Source organism: Hemiscyllium ocellatum, chromosome 9 (assembly GCF_020745735.1).
Source record: "Hemiscyllium ocellatum isolate sHemOce1 chromosome 9, sHemOce1.pat.X.cur, whole genome shotgun sequence".
Taxonomy (NCBI): Eukaryota; Metazoa; Chordata; class Chondrichthyes; order Orectolobiformes; family Hemiscylliidae; genus Hemiscyllium; species Hemiscyllium ocellatum.
Window position 1 is genome coordinate 94,185,871 of NC_083409.1, and position 16,030 is coordinate 94,201,900.

The window sequence follows — 16,030 nt, forward strand, 5'->3', positions numbered from 1 at the left end:
TAAATTTCATAAAAGGTAAAAAAAAACACAAAGCCTGGAATACTCCTTCACCAACAAGAGAAGTTTATTTGTGGGAAAAGGCAGCAAGATTGTATCAAACCTTTCAGAACGCTGCAGTAACATGTTTCCCGTGCAATGGGACATTCACACCCAGGAAAACAGAACTATCTTAGGGCTCCAACTGAGACCCCCTGCCCTCCAGCGATTGGTGTGAAATTGAATCTCTAGCTGCACTGTAAAGGAACTCTTAGGTGGATGTAACAATGCCACAGCAACAGGATTTCAAAGGAAAAAAAACAGGCATTTCTCAATGTTGTGGCCAATGTTTATTCTCTGATCAATGGGACAATGACAGTGAGGGGCACAGATCTCCATCTAAATCTGATAGTTGCCCTTTGAACTGTATATATTCTATTTTAGGTATGAACAGACCACAGTGTTCATTTAATTTGGAGTAATTATAAATGCTCTTGGTGTTTAGGCTGTACCCAATACCATCCACCTAGGTCTACGCTCAACAGGACAATTTACAAATCCAACAGATGGGAAACTAATGTACTAGTGTAAAATGTATCAAACAGTGGGTGACATTTTTAAACTATAATTAATTATTTTCACCCATGATGTGTTACACTGGGTGAGTCAGAATTTCTACAGCTGTGAAAGGGTTATCCTTATACTTTCACAAGTTGTGAGAGTGTTTGAGATAGAAATACAACACTATAGGTTCCTGGCTCCTTGAAAGTGGAGTTACAGGTAGATAGGATAGTGATGAAGACGTTTGGTATTCTGTCCTTTAGTGGTCAGAGTATTGAGTGCAGAATTTGGGAGGTCATGTTGCGACTGTACAGGACATTGGTTAGGTCACTGTTGGAATATTGAGTGCAATTCTGGTCTCCCTATCAGAGAGATGTTGTGAAACTTGAAAGGGTTCAGAAAAGATTGACAAAGATGTTGCCAAGGTTGGAGGACTGGAGCTACAGGGAGAGATTGAATAGGCTAGAGCTGTTTTCCCTGGAGCATCAGAGGCTGAGGGGTGACCTTATAGAAGTTTATAAAATCATGAGGGGCATGGATAGGATAAATAAATAAAGTCTTTTCCCTGGGGTGGGGGGGGAGTCCAGAACTAGAGGACATAGGTTTAAGATGAGAGGGGAAAGATGTAAAAGAGACCCAAGATGCAACTTTTTCACTCAGAAGGTGGTAAGTGTATGGAATGAGCTGCCAGAGGAAGTGGTGAAGTAGTACAATTGCAACATTTAAAAGGCATCTGGAAAGGTATATGAATAGGAAGGGTTTGGAGGGATTTGGGCAGGGTGCTGGCAGGTGGGATTAGATTGGGTTGCGATATTTGATCGGCATGGACGGGTTGGACCAAGGGGTCTGTTTCTGTGCTGTACATCTCTGTGAATGTATGACTCTACACTCAGGTGACACCAGCTTTCTGTAGACATGTGAAGTTTAATATGAGGTACACTCAATGCAGATATCCACTTTAGGGCCGGTTCAATAAATACTCATTGCAAGCAACATTGGTCTTGAGAGAACTTGTAACAGTGTCAGAATGAGCTGGGATTTCGAACTTTTTAAAAAATTACTTGAGTGTGCATTTGAAATGTCATAACATTCAAGTCTCTGGGCCTACTGCTGGAAAATAAGACTAGTGTAGATTTAGCATTATTTTGACTCAATGGGCCAAAAGGCCTCTTCTGTACTGCATGATCTGATGATTAACTTTCCAAACATAAACTGGGACTGCCATAGTGTTAAGGGCTTGGATGGAGAAGAATTTGTTAAGTGTGTACAAGAACATTTTCTGATGCAGGATGTGGATGCACCTACAAGAGAAGATGCAAAACTTGACTTCACCATTGGGAAATAAAACAGAGAGGTGACTGAGGTGTCAGTGGAGGAGCACAGTGACCATAATTCTATAAGTTTTAAAATAGAGATGGAAAAGGACAGACCAGATATAAAAGTTAACACCAATTTTGACAGTATTAGGCAAGAACTTTCAAAACTGAAAACGTGTTGCTGGAAAAGCGCAGCAGGTCAGGTAGCATCCAAGGAACAGGAGATTCGACATTTCGGGCATAAGCCCTTCTTCAGGAAGCCCATAAGCCCTTCTCCTGTTCCTTGGATGCTGCCTGACCTGCTGCGCTTTTCCAGCAACATATTTTTAGCTCTGATCTCCAGCATCTGCAGACCTCACTTTCTCCTCAAAGAACTTTCAAAAATTGATTGGGGCCAGATGTTCACAGGTAAAGGGATGACTAGAAAATGTGAATCTGTCAGAAATGAGATAACGAGAGTCCAGAGACAGTATGTTCCTTTTAGGGCTGGTAGGTATAGGGAATGCTGGATGACTAAAGAATTTGAGGTTTGGGTCAAGAATAAGAAGGAAGTAAATGTCAAGTGAATCCCTAGAAGGTAGTAAGAGTATATGTAAGAGGGAAATCAGGAGAGCAAAAAGGGGACACAGAGTAGCTTTGGCAAATAGGGTTAATGAGAATACAAAGAGTTTTTACAAATACATTAAGGACAAAAGGGCAACTAGGGAGAGAATAGGGCCCCTCAAAAAATCAGCAAAGCGGCCTTTGTGTGGAGCCGCAGAAAATGTGGGAGAGATACTAAACGAGTAATTTGCATCAGTATTTGCTGTGGAAAAGGACATGGGAGATATAGAATGTAGGGAAGTAGATGGTGACATCTTGAAAAATGTCCATATTACAGAGTAGAAAGTGCTAGATGTCTTGAATCGCATAAAGGTGGATAAATCCCCAGGACCTGATCAGGTGTACCCGAGAACTCTATGGGAACTTAGGGAAGTGATTGCTGGGCCTCTTGCTGATATATTTGTATCATCGATAGTCACAGGTGAGGTGCCGGAAGACTGGAGGTTGGCCAACGTGATGCCACTGTTTAAGAAGGGTGGTAACGCCAAGCCGGGGAACTATAGACCAGTGAGCCTGATGGCAGTGATAGGCAAATTGTTGGAGGGAATCCTGAGGGACAGGATGTACATGTATTTAGAAAAGCAAGGACTGATTAGGAATAGTCAACATGGCTTTGTGCGTGGGAAATCATGTCTCACAAACTTGATTGAGTTTTTTGAAGAAGTAATCAAAGAGGATTGATGAGTTCAAGCAGTGGACATGATCTATATAGACTTCAGTAAGGCGTTTGACAAGGTTCCCCATGGGAGTCTGGTTAGCAAGGTTAGATTTCATGGAATACAGGGAGAACTAGCCATTTGGATGCAGAACTGGCTGAAAGGTAGAAGACAGAGGGTGGTGGTGGAGGGTTGCTTTTCAGACTGGAGGCCTATGACCAGCAATGTGCCACAAGGATCAGTGCTGGGATCAATGCTTTTTGTTATTTATGTAAATGATTTGGACATAAACCTAGGAGGAGTAGTTAGTAAGTTTGCAGATGACACCAAAATTGGAGGTGTAGTGGACAACGAAGAAGGTTATCTCAAAATAGAACGGGATCTTGGGCTAATGTGCTGGGAAGTGCCAGATGGAGTTTAATTCAGATAAATGGGAGGTGCTGTATTTTGGAAAGGCAAATCAGGGCAGGACCTATTCACTTAATGGTAAAGTCCGAGGGAGTGTTGCTGAACAAAAAGACCTTGGAGTGCAGGTTCATAGCTCCTTGAAAGTGGAATCACAGGTAGAAGGATAGTGGAAAAGGCATTTGGTATGCTTGCCTTTATTGGTCAGAGTATTGAGTTTAAGAGTTGGGAGGCCATGTTGCAATTGTACAGGACATTGATTAGGCCACTTTTGGAATATTGTGAGCAATTCTGGTTTCCCTGCCATAGAAAGAATATTGTGAAACTTGAAGGGGTGCAGAAAAGATTTACAAGGATGTTGCCAGGGAAGGAGGATTTGAGCTATAGGGAGAGGCTGAATAGGCTGGGGCTATTTTCCCTGGAGTGTCAGAGGCTGAGAGGTGACCTTACAGAAGTTTATTAAATCATGAGGGGCATGCTCAGGGTGAATAGCCAAAGTCTTTTCCCCAGAATAGGGGAGTCTAAAACTAGAGGGCACAGGTTTAAGGAGAGATGAAAAAAATTTTAAAAAGACCTAAGGGGCAACTTTTTCAGACAGGGGGTGGTGTATGTCTGAAACAAGGTTCCAGAGGAAGTGGTGGAGGCTGGTACAATTACAATACTTAAAAGGTATCCGGATGGTTATATGAATAAGAAGGTTTAGAGAGATGTGAACCAAATGCTGGCAAATGAGACTAGATTAATTTAGGATATCTGGTCAGCATGAACGAGTTGGATCGAAGGATCTGTTTCTGTGCTGTACAACTTGACGGCTCTATGACTCTATGGAGGGCTGTCTAGAAGCATAGTTGCAAAAAGGCGAACACAGGAATGTTCAGATCTGCTGAAACATTGCTAAAACCCATCGGAAGTCAAAACCTGGACAAAGGGCAAGCCACAACTGAAAGACTGGGCAAGATACACTGGCTGCAACTTCTCCTCTCCCATGCCCGTTGAAATGAAAAATAATATGAAACAGGACTAACAATTTTATCAACAAAAATGCAATAGACTTACTTCGTAAGTCAGAGCAGATATGAGCAGTTAGATTTTATCAGCGTTGGGGAGAAAGTGATTTAAATGTGTTCCATACAAAATCTTTCCTCAGTAAAAAAAACCTGCAGAAAGTTTGAAAGCCTCAAAGGCACACACTGATCCCCAAATGGTACATGGCCAATATCAGGGCCTCTGATGAAAGAGGGGCCCATTGATCAATATGTGGCTGCATTAACACAATTCTTAGAATGCTGTGAACTTGTGCAATTAAAAGACATTCTTATTAAAGATTGGATTGCATTAGGCATGAGAGAGTCCACAGTAAAAGCACATCTACTGAGAGAGGAGAAACTTGATGGCACCTGAGGATCACCAACTTCGTGGGTGGTTAGCTCCAGCGCTGGCGACGGTGCAGCAGAGACGGAAGTGTATCACAGCAGCATCAAGGTGTGTCCACCGGTGAGAGAGGTGGCTCTGACACTGAAGAGTTCAGTACAGGGCAAGGCAGTGGTGGAGGAGAATTGGCTCAGCAAAGAAAGATGGCGCTTGAAGAGTGGTGACTTCAATGTTAGCCACGATGTGGAAGTGCCAGTGTTGGACATGGGGTGGACAAAGTCAGAAATCACATGACACCAGGTTATAGTCCCACAGGTTTATTTGAGATCACAAGCTTTCAGAGTAGTGCTGATAGACATTCCAAGCGAAAAGGGCAGAACAATACCAGTCAAAGGACAGGATGCAAGTACTGCAAATGATGTCATAGAAAGGCACAGAAGGCACATCCAGCGGGGGCAAACAGTGGGCTCATAGCAAGAAACTGAATAAGTGTATGGCCAGTTGGAAGCACATCAAGCAGGTCTAGATGAGGACTAGAGAGATATCGGCTGAAGACACTACACCATGAAACAGATTCGATCAGCTTGCTAGGTTATCAACTGTTTGTGATTGTTAGAATGACAGCTGCAGAAGGAGAATATAAGGTCAACATAAAGTGTTAGATAGAAACTCATGCGTCATGCAGTTTCATGGCCTTCACAGTGTGCAAAGTGGTTCATCCAAAAGGATTATCCAAAAATGAAGCCATCAAAAGCAAGGTAAAGGCTTTATGATAGCACTGAACGTTTACCAAAAGGACAGATTATTTTGTGAGCACAATATAATGGCAATAACAAAGATTTGGAATTTCACATCATAGATGGCAAGCAAAAGATATTCATCTTAGTCTAAAGCATGGGCCAGTAACCCTCAAGATGCCAAAAGAGATTTGAAATTTGTCACCGCACTACACCATTGAGCAGAGAACGGATCCTAGAGGAGTAGAATGCCTTTACAAGTTCAGGATGTCTTCCTGGAGAATATCATTGCAAAATAGAAGAGAGTGTGAGGCTAATTTAGCATCTGCCAAGGAGAGTTCCAGCTGCCCTCAAAGCCACCCTGAAAGGCAAGGTCGGTGAGATGTAAAAGAAGGGAATAATTCTGAAAGTGATAACTCATTCAGATTGGATTAGCAGCATGGTAGCCGTGCAACAAACTGGAAAGTTAGAAGAGTTAGGACAATAGCAATTTATTGTCAGGTGTATTTTTACAAAAAGTATAGTGCAAACTTTTATGCCTTTCCATTCCATGCTGCCTAAATTAATGACTGAAGAAGAAAAGTAACAGTTCATCACAGTTCAATTAACGGCTCCTGGGTTCAGGGTATGTTGGAAAACAAGGCCGAGACCACCACGCAGGGCCAGGCTGAGACTGCCCCACTGGGCTGAGACCACCACACCACGCACGGCCAGGCTGAGACTGCCCCACTGGGCTGAGACCACCACACCACACACGGCCAGGCTGAGACTGCCCCACTGGGCTGAGACCACCACACCACACACGGCCAGGCTGAGACTGCCCCACTGGGCTGAGACCACCACACCACGCACGGCCAGGCTGAGACTGCCCCACTGGGCTGAGACCACCACACCATGCAGGGCCGGGCTGAGACTGCCCCACTGGGCTGAGACCACCACGCAAGGCTAGGCTGAGACTGCCCCACTGGGCTGAGACCACCACACCACGCAAGGCCAGGCTGAGCCTGCCCCACTGGGCTGAGACCACCACACCACACAGAGCTGGGCTGAGACTGCCCCACTGGGCTGAGACCACCACACCACGCAGGGCTGGGCTTAGACTGCCCTACCGTCTGAGACCACCACAGACGGCCAGGCTGAGCCTGCCCCACTGGGCTGAGACCACCACACCACACAGAGCTGGGCTGAGACTGCCCCACTGGGCTGAGACCACCACACCACGCTGGGCCTGGACCACCATGCAGGGCCAAGCTGAGACTGGCACACCAGGCTGAGACCACCCCTCCTGGATGAGACCGCCCTGCCAGGTGCCATTCCAGGCTACTGGAAACTACCACATTGCTGAGCCTGGGCTGGGAAAAGACATCTTCCTCCAAAGTTGTTTAAAGGAGGAAAGGCACCATAATAAATTGAAATGTGAAAAAAAAGTTATGGTAAGCAAACAATAGTAAAGCAGACAGAGAAGACTGAAGTGCAGGCTCCTGGGCTGAGGAGTCTGCACATTGTGCTGCTACGTAGTCGCCATCTTGGAGAGTTTGCATTGATCTAACAAAAGAGATCTCACTGCCCGTGCCAACCATCAACGGAATGTCATCACAACTTTCAACAGCAAAGGTCTTCATTCTCCTAGACGTGATGATTGGTTAATGGTAAGTGAAGCTGAATGTAACCCACAGCTACTCTGGAAATGTGGGTCTGAATCCTACCATCAGATAGTGAAATCTGAATTCAACAAAAACCTGAAACTGAAACAAAAAAACTAATTTATTGGCCACTTTGTAACCACTATTGATTGGCGTAAAAACCTATCTGTCTCACTAATGTCCTAATGGTAAGGATGGCATATTTCTTTTCCTCGTCTGGCCCATATGTGACTCCAGATACCAATCAGTTCAAGGGAACCTAAAGATGACGACAGAGTCAGCCTTGCCAGTGACATTCACATCTCATATAAGAATGAAAGGAATCTCTCATGCAACGAGGTTAACTGGATACATTCATATCCAGACTCACAATGTAAATGGAATGTCAGTACACTCAGGTCAAGAAGGAGTGGCTGTATTTGTGAACTTTCTCATTAATACTTACTTGGAAAAGACAAAGTGACAGTCGGGTCTGACTACAAGCCTCTTCAAAGTATTTTTCTCAAACTGCTCCTGTCTACTCCAACACATCTGTAAAGAATGTTCCTCCAGTTACAGAAATATTATCTGGATGTGGCACACAAGCAAGGGGGATGGATATACACTGCTGAAATGGTATTTCAGAGCAGCACTCACGATAAAGGAAGTGAGGATGCCATAACGGAGTATGAAATCTTCCAGATCCAATGTGAAGCAGCAGCTTGATGAAGCCTAGAAGTCACCAACCCAGCAGTGACAGTAAATCTGACATCACCTCAACAAACGATCCTCCAAGTTCCACTCACAACCACGATCCAGTGATGGTCTCAAGGTCTGGGAGAGTATTGATATGGAACATGGTATTTCACCTGCCTCAGCCTGCACCAGGAGAAGGCCTGAGACAGGGTATCACACACCTACATTTTGGACGTGCTCTCCAAAATGGGCTTTGGGGAGGAAATCTGCAATTGGATCCGACTGCTCTGCACCAACATTGTTAGAGCAATCACAATCAATGGGTGTGAATCAGAAAGCTTCCCAATTGGATCTGGAGTCAGGAATGGCTGCCCACTCTCTCCTGTCTTGTTTGTGTGTTGTGTAGATCCTTTTCTGAGGCCATCAGGAAGGATGTGAGCCTGAGCCTGACTATTCCAGGCAGAGGAGACCTACAGGTCAAAGCCTCCCTGTACATGGATGATGTCACCATTTTCTGCTCAGATCCACTGTCAGTGCATAGATTCATAAGCATCAGCAAGCAGTGCAAACCGGTCTCTGGAGCCAAGATAACTTGAGGCAAAAGCAAGGCCTTTGGGAACTGGGCCGACCAATCCTTTATCCCCATCACCATCTGGACAGGTTACCTGAAGGTGCTGGGAACGTGGTTTGGAGGGGCCAGGGCATGTGCAAAGATATGGGAGAGGCACATTGTTAAGGTGAAGCAGAAACTGGGCTTTTGGGAACACCACTCCCTCTCTTTTGCAGGTAAAGGTATGAGGCACTCTGGTGTTGTATGTGGTACAGGTCTGGCTCATTCCCTGAAACTTGTTCCATTGCAGTCACCCAAGCCATCTTCCACTTCACCTGCAGGTCTAAGATGGACGGTGTCTGCAGGGACATCTTGGATAAAACTCTGGATAAGGTAAGGGGAAGAATGTCCCCAACACTGCCCTCATCCTGATGGCCATCTTTGTGTGTGGCTGCATTATAATGGCCTGGTGCAGCAACTGCTCTGCCCAGGACCATAAAAAAACACAGAAAGTTGGATGCACAGCCCAGACCATCACAGAAATCAACCTCCCATCCATGGACTCCATTTACACTTCACTTTGCCACAGAAAAGCTGCCAAAATCATCAAAGACCCCCTCCCATCCTAGTAATGCACTCTTCCAACCTCTTCCGTCAGGCAGAAGATGCAGAGGTTTGAACACGCACACACACACACACACACACACACACCAACAAGTTCAAGAACAGCTTATTCCCTGCCAATATTAGACTGATGAATGACCCTTTCTAACTTCAAATAATGTTGATCTTGCTAATGTTGATCTTGCTTTGTGTACTTCCTGTGCAGCCTTGTTGGCTATGATCTGCTTCTACTGCTTGAAAAACAAAGCTTTTCACTATACTTAGGTACATGTGACCAGAATAAACCAAATCAAATCAAATCAAATCAAACTCTGCATAGACCCTCGATACTCAAACACCAAGTTCTACTTGTCCCCAGTGTTGCTAAGGATGGGTCTGACATCGCCAAGGTCTGTTCTGAGACTTGCAAAGGAAAACATCTTTGACCACAAGTTTATCAGGAAGTAGTCAGCACTTAGTGTCCTCAAGAACCTGTGTGTAAAGGAGGGATAGATCCTGTCGAGTTGTTCCCTAACTGCCTAACTGCCTCATCACCAGAACTTTCCAACAAGCACCAAAACATTGGTTGACTTGTGGTGAGAAAGGCACTATCTGTGAGATCCTTCATATACGCCCGGACTGTTTGCACCACCACACGCTGCCCACGAAGCAGGGGTAGAGACTTCACACTCACCTCCTTCTGGAATGTGCCTGTGTAAGGGAAGTCTGCAGAGAGATGCAATGGTTTTTATCGAGGTTCATCCGGACTAGCTCCATGACGCAGGACTCCACAGAATACACGCTGAAACAAACATTGACTGCACCTGGAGCACCACCAACTCAGTGGGAGGCGCTCTTTGGTCTGCCTGAAACCTGTTGGTTTTCCAGCACAAGGGGTTGACCTTGACAGCGTGTTGCAGACTGGCACATTTCAAGGTCCAGGCCTATACATTGAGGGATGCACTAAAGCTAGGAGTAGCTAACGCTCAAACACAATGGGGAAAGATCACTCTAAAGTCTTTCTGCTGAAGTTAAATGAGGGACCATTCAGTTATTGGACCCCCAGTGCCTCAAATATATGTAAAAATATTCTTATATAAGTAAGAAATGCCTTTGGTTTTTTTGCTGCCTTGTGCTCATCCTGTGTGGTGTGACCTTGATGCCTTACTCTGTCCATGCTTTTTTTTCTGTATGTTCTTCCTTACTAAGATTTGCCTGTACAAAGCTTTTCACTGTACTTAGGTATGCGTGACAATAAATCAAATCAATCAATTCTCTGTTTCTTTCTTCATGATGTGGAGATGCCAATGTTGGACTTGGGTGGACAAAATCAAAAGTCACATAACATCAGGTTATAGTCCAACAGGTTTACCAGAAATCAGAAATTTTCAGAGCGCTGCTTCTTCATCAGGTGAAGACTTCACCAATGGCAGCACAGTGGTTAGCACTGTTGCCTCACAGCACCAGGGACTCGGGTTCAATTCCAGCCTTGGGTGACTGACCATGTGGAGTTTGCACATTCTCCCACTGTCTGCCCAGGTTTGCTCCCATTCCCTCCCACAGTCCAAAGATGTGCAGGTTAGGTAGATTTGGCATGGCAAATTGGCAATAGCTTTTGCCACAATAAGTACAGTGATGGGGCTGGATGGGATGCCCTTTTGAGTTGGAGAAGGCTGAACAGTCTGCTTCTACACTATAGGGATTCTATGATATTTTTCTTAATCTGCTACGATACCGAATTGATTTACGGACTATGTACATAAGTTCTTTTATAAATAAAGTATATTTTTGAAATAAAAATAATCCAGAGGACGAGAAGTTTGATCATTTCAGATTGTAAATTGGCAAAGGGGCTGATGCCAGTAAAGTTGGCCAAGAACTGTTAGATAGTTGTAAAAGTACAACTAATTTAATATCTTCCCAGCTAAATTTAAAGAAAGAAAACTGTTGTCTTTACCTGGTTTGATATAGACAAGCTGACCCAAATGATTTCATCCTGTGCTATAAATATTTGTATGTGATTCTAATCTCACACCAATGTGGCTCTTATGTACCCTCAGAACTGATGTAATTAAGCACTTTTAGCAACTAAGGATGGACAATAATTTACCATCCTTGCCAGTGAAATCAACATCCAAAAAATAAATTTAAAAGGTGAGATCCATGTGTTTAGCTACTAAGTACAGTGATTGTACCAAGGTCAGCCAGGTAGACCGCATAGAATATGAGTTGCCTGATTGGGACAGTTAATCTGTTCCCATCAGGGAGCCCTGGCTGACAAATATAAACAGGAGGGTCAGAATTTCTGTTCAACTGGATCACTGCTAAGGACTCTTCACGTAAATAAAGGGTGACTTGGTGCTGGGATACCAGACTCAATGGAGTTATTTCACAGAGTAATGATTACAACCTTGGGTCTACATGCGCTCAGGAACAGATAAATGTATCTACTTCAAAAAGGACAAAGATATAGAGTGAATCTTCTCAGAGTTCGTCCATAGAAAGTGTCTAAGAGAAACTTTGTAGCCTTTTGTGTACACTATGAAGTATGAGGTCTAGTAACCTGGCAAGCTAATAGAAGGTGTAAAGAAAGCATAACTTACAGAATAAAATCTTTGTGAAAGAAATATGTGTTTTGCCACTCTACATGAATGTGACTCTCTGGGTCTGCATTATTGAAATAATTTGTTGCCATCAACCCTCCTTTCTATGTTTCGTCTAAGGGCCTGTTTACTCCTCAAGGTACAGGATAGACCACAGCAGCATCTGAACAGAAGAGGCACTTTCTTGCAAAACAAGGTAGTTTATTGTATGACAATAATATATGCAAGTGACATGAGTTCTTTTGGCATAATTACTTCAGACTGTCAGGAGCTACAGGAGACACATTTTCTCCCAACAGGAGCTCATACATATCTCTTGATTTTCTCCACCCAAAGACTGAGCGACATCAACAGAGTAAGAGGAGCTGACTGTAGTTCAACATTAACCTGTTCAGAATCATTACCTTACACAACAAGATAAAGGTTTCAAAGGAACACGAAAAATAATTTCACAAAGTCAAAAGCATGTACGTTCACTTAAAAATAGAGAGTATTTGCTGAATACTGAAGTGCAGACCCAGCTACCTGAATGGAAAGGCTGGGAGATAACTGTTCCAAAATAGATACATGTAACAATTGGCCATTAAATGGATACCTGAGTTTTGGTTGCTGTTTTGACAACAATTCAGGTTAAACCAATTAATTTAAATTATGCCAGAAGCAAATGGAATTTGAATTTTATTGTTTTGACACCTGGAAACCAATCAATTTATAAGAATTTAATGCACCACAGGGACATATATAAACCTGGCATTTTGAAAATTAGGGGAGAGCAACTGTCATCAATCCATAGAGCCAGAGAGCTAACTGCCCATCTAACATCTTGCTCTTAACGAAATTAAATGACGCTCGCTGTCAAAAAATACCTTCTCACGTAAAACATACTCACAGTGAAAAGAAAGAAAAAGACCGAGAGAGGTCAGCAACTGGAAGATTGAAGACAGCGCAGCAGACAGAGACTGTGTGGACTTGAGATAAGTTAGTGTAATGTTTAATAAGTGTATTATGGAACAATATGTTGATAGGCTTTTGATCAAAGGAAACAGTGTTCCATTTGTTCATTGTTGAGTATTCACTATTAGCGTTAGGAAAATAAATTGTTATTTTTCCTTAAATAGTGGGAATTAGGAGTTCTCTGTCACTCACACACTCACATTTTAACAGATATCAAGGCAAGGTGAGATTTTCTGCGTGTTTTAGTTAACAGACGGGTTCACCCTCCACATCGAAACAATAGTTATTAGGATTTTTAAAAACAATTTAAATGTTATTAAAGCACATTTTGTTCTCAAAATCCAAAATCCCTGGATACATAGATCAAGAGACTTCAATTCTTGGGCCGTGCAGAAAACATCAATTAAAATGTGTTTATTTATTTATTCTTTTATCGAATGTGAGTTTTGCTGGCAAGTCCAGCATTTGTTGCCTATCTCTGATAGCCCTTGAACTGTGTGGTTAACTAAGTAATTTCAACAGGGCGGTTAAGAATCGACGACACTGTCACGGTTCTGGAATCACGTGGAACAGATTTCCTTCCATAAAGCATATTAGTGAAACAGAGCCATTCTTATGAGAAGTAATGATAGTTATTTCACTGACCTCATACTGACTAGCTATAGGGAGGGGGTCAATTTACTCAATGGCTGTTTGTCTTGCAGGGTGTCACCAATAGCTGAAGTCACCATGAAGGTTCTCCCTTGTGCCTGAGGGGTGTGACCCTCAGGTTAGACCACTGCCAGGTTAAACCAGTAGACTACAGAGACTCCACTGACAAGTTTTAAATTCTGGCTTTTATTAATTGAAATGAAATCCCAGTAGCTGCAATGTGATTTGAACCCAGGTCGCCTTGATTAATAAGCTAGTCACATTGTCACTACACCACAGTCTTCCCTTACCAAATTACATAAAATGGAAAGCAGACTTGAAATACAGGACATCTTGATGATGTTATCAAAACTACATGTGGATAAAGCACTGCAGGAAAATCCATGAGAACCAGTAAGACTTATGTGAGATAGTGAATAAGATTTGTGAACTTCATATAATTTTTTTTCACAAAACTTGTCAGGTCTATACAGAGCTCAGCATAAAACTATCAGAGATATATATAGATTGCCATCCATGCCTATGAGCACCATGTGTTAGTGTGTGAAGGATGAATTTGAAAACACTGAAGGTATTGAAAGAACAAAAGCATATTTCCAAAACGTAAAAGCAAGGCTATTAAACTCATCATTCTATTCTCTAAGGTACTATTGGATTTTATTCTGGTTCTATGAAAATCATTCTGACTTGTTGAATTGCAGAGTTCACATTGAAAGACTGTACCAACACACGACTATCCCAATAAACTGCAGAATGTGAGAAGAGGGAAATTTATTAATAATGGAACAATTAAACAAAATTAAACAAAAAGACAGTTAGCTATTTGTCTGCAAGTGAGAAACTTCAAAAGTTAATAAATTGGTTAAATTTCCTGTAAGAGCTCTTGACACACAAAAGTGAAAGCTACTGTGACAGACAAGATAAAGCTTGTGTTAATCTTTGCAGCATTATGATTGTGATGCACTAAAACTGATATAAAAATTAACCTGTATGCAATTTGTAAACTACATGCAAACAAACATAGAGGATGTGTTTTATTTTGTTCATCAGATGCGGTGACACTTGGATAGCTACAATGTTACTATCCTTCTAGCGTTCTTCTGAAAAAGAGGGGATGTGTTTCCTGTTTAAACAACTGAAATAATTGTACATATGATACTTCTTTGGTAATTGAAAAGGAATTCATAGATCTGAGCCAGGAAAAGTGAATAGTTGATGGTGCATGTGCAAGTAAGCATGATGTGTGAATGGAGGCAATAGCGTTCCTTTTAGATTTTCAGCCTTGACCTTGGTGCTATACAATTATAGGTTGTTGGTGGTGGCAGAAGTTACAGGGATGGGTAGTTCTATCAATATAAGTTGGAGGTGTTGCTAACCTGTAACAAGTACCTGCTTCAGCCACAGTATTTTACTGATGGGTATTGAGTTCAGCTGTAGCAATTGCAAACAAGTAAATGACTGAATAGTGGTCACGTCCCAGTTTCAGAGAACCTGGGTGCGTCAAGACCAACACATAGTAGATGTAAAAACATTTGTGGACAAACGTCCAGCGTCTGTGGAGAGAGAACCAGAATTAACATTTTAGGGCAGTGACTTTTTGTCCAAGGTAGAGAGCTTGGAGATGTCACAGTTTTTAGATCCGTTCCGGAAAAGAGGAATGAAGAAGAGAACAAACAGAAGGGTCAGTGATAGGGTGAAAGGCAGGGGGAAAGTAAATGACAAAAAGAATGATATTGAAAGATAAAAAGAGATAGACATGAGACAATGTGAAGAAACAAAACTTGTGTTGAGAGGAAATTTAATGTAAGAATTCAGTCATTACTATACAAACACTATTTAGTCATTTACTTGTTTGCAATTGCTACAGCTGAACTCAATACCCATCAGTAAAATACTGTGGCTGAAGCAGGTACTGGTTACAGGTTAGCAACACCTCCAACTTACATTGACAGAACTACCCATCCCTGTAACTTCTGCCACCACCAACAATCTATATTTGTATAGCACCAAGGTCAAGGCTGAAGATCTATAAGGAACGCTATGGCCTCCATTCACACACCATGCTTTGGGGTGTTACATTAGTTTAAATGTCCTGTATAAATATAGGCTCCTGTTGATAATGAGTAGTTTCAAGGGTGGGGAATGTGCAGAGATTAGAGAAACTGAAGTTGTTGTCTTCAGAGAAAAGAAGGTTGAAAGGAGAGTTGTCAGCAGTGTTAGAAATCCTGAGGGATCTGGACATATTAGCTAGTGAGAAACTGTGAGAAAATGGCAGAAGTATCAACAACTGAAGGTCACAAAGTGACCGGCAATCTAATAATGAAGAGTCAGGTGAAGCTACAACACTGGATTACTTACATGCCACACAGTGGAATGGAAAGAAATTGACAGGACAAAGCAATCCCACAACCAATGAATCAGATGTAAACTCTACAATACTGCTACACCCAGTGGTGAATGATGGTGGACAATTAAACAACTCACCAGAGGAGGAGACCAGCAAGTATCCCCATCCTCGATGATTGAAGAGCCCAGCATATCAGTGCAAAAGATATTCACAACAATCTTCAGCCTGAAGACTCAGATGGATGATCCGATTCAACCTCCTCCAGTGATCTCCAGCATCACAAATGCCAGTCTTCAGCCAATTCAATTCATTCCATGTGAAATCAGGAAATGGCTGAAGACACTGGATTCTGCAGAGGCTATGGGCCATGATAACATTC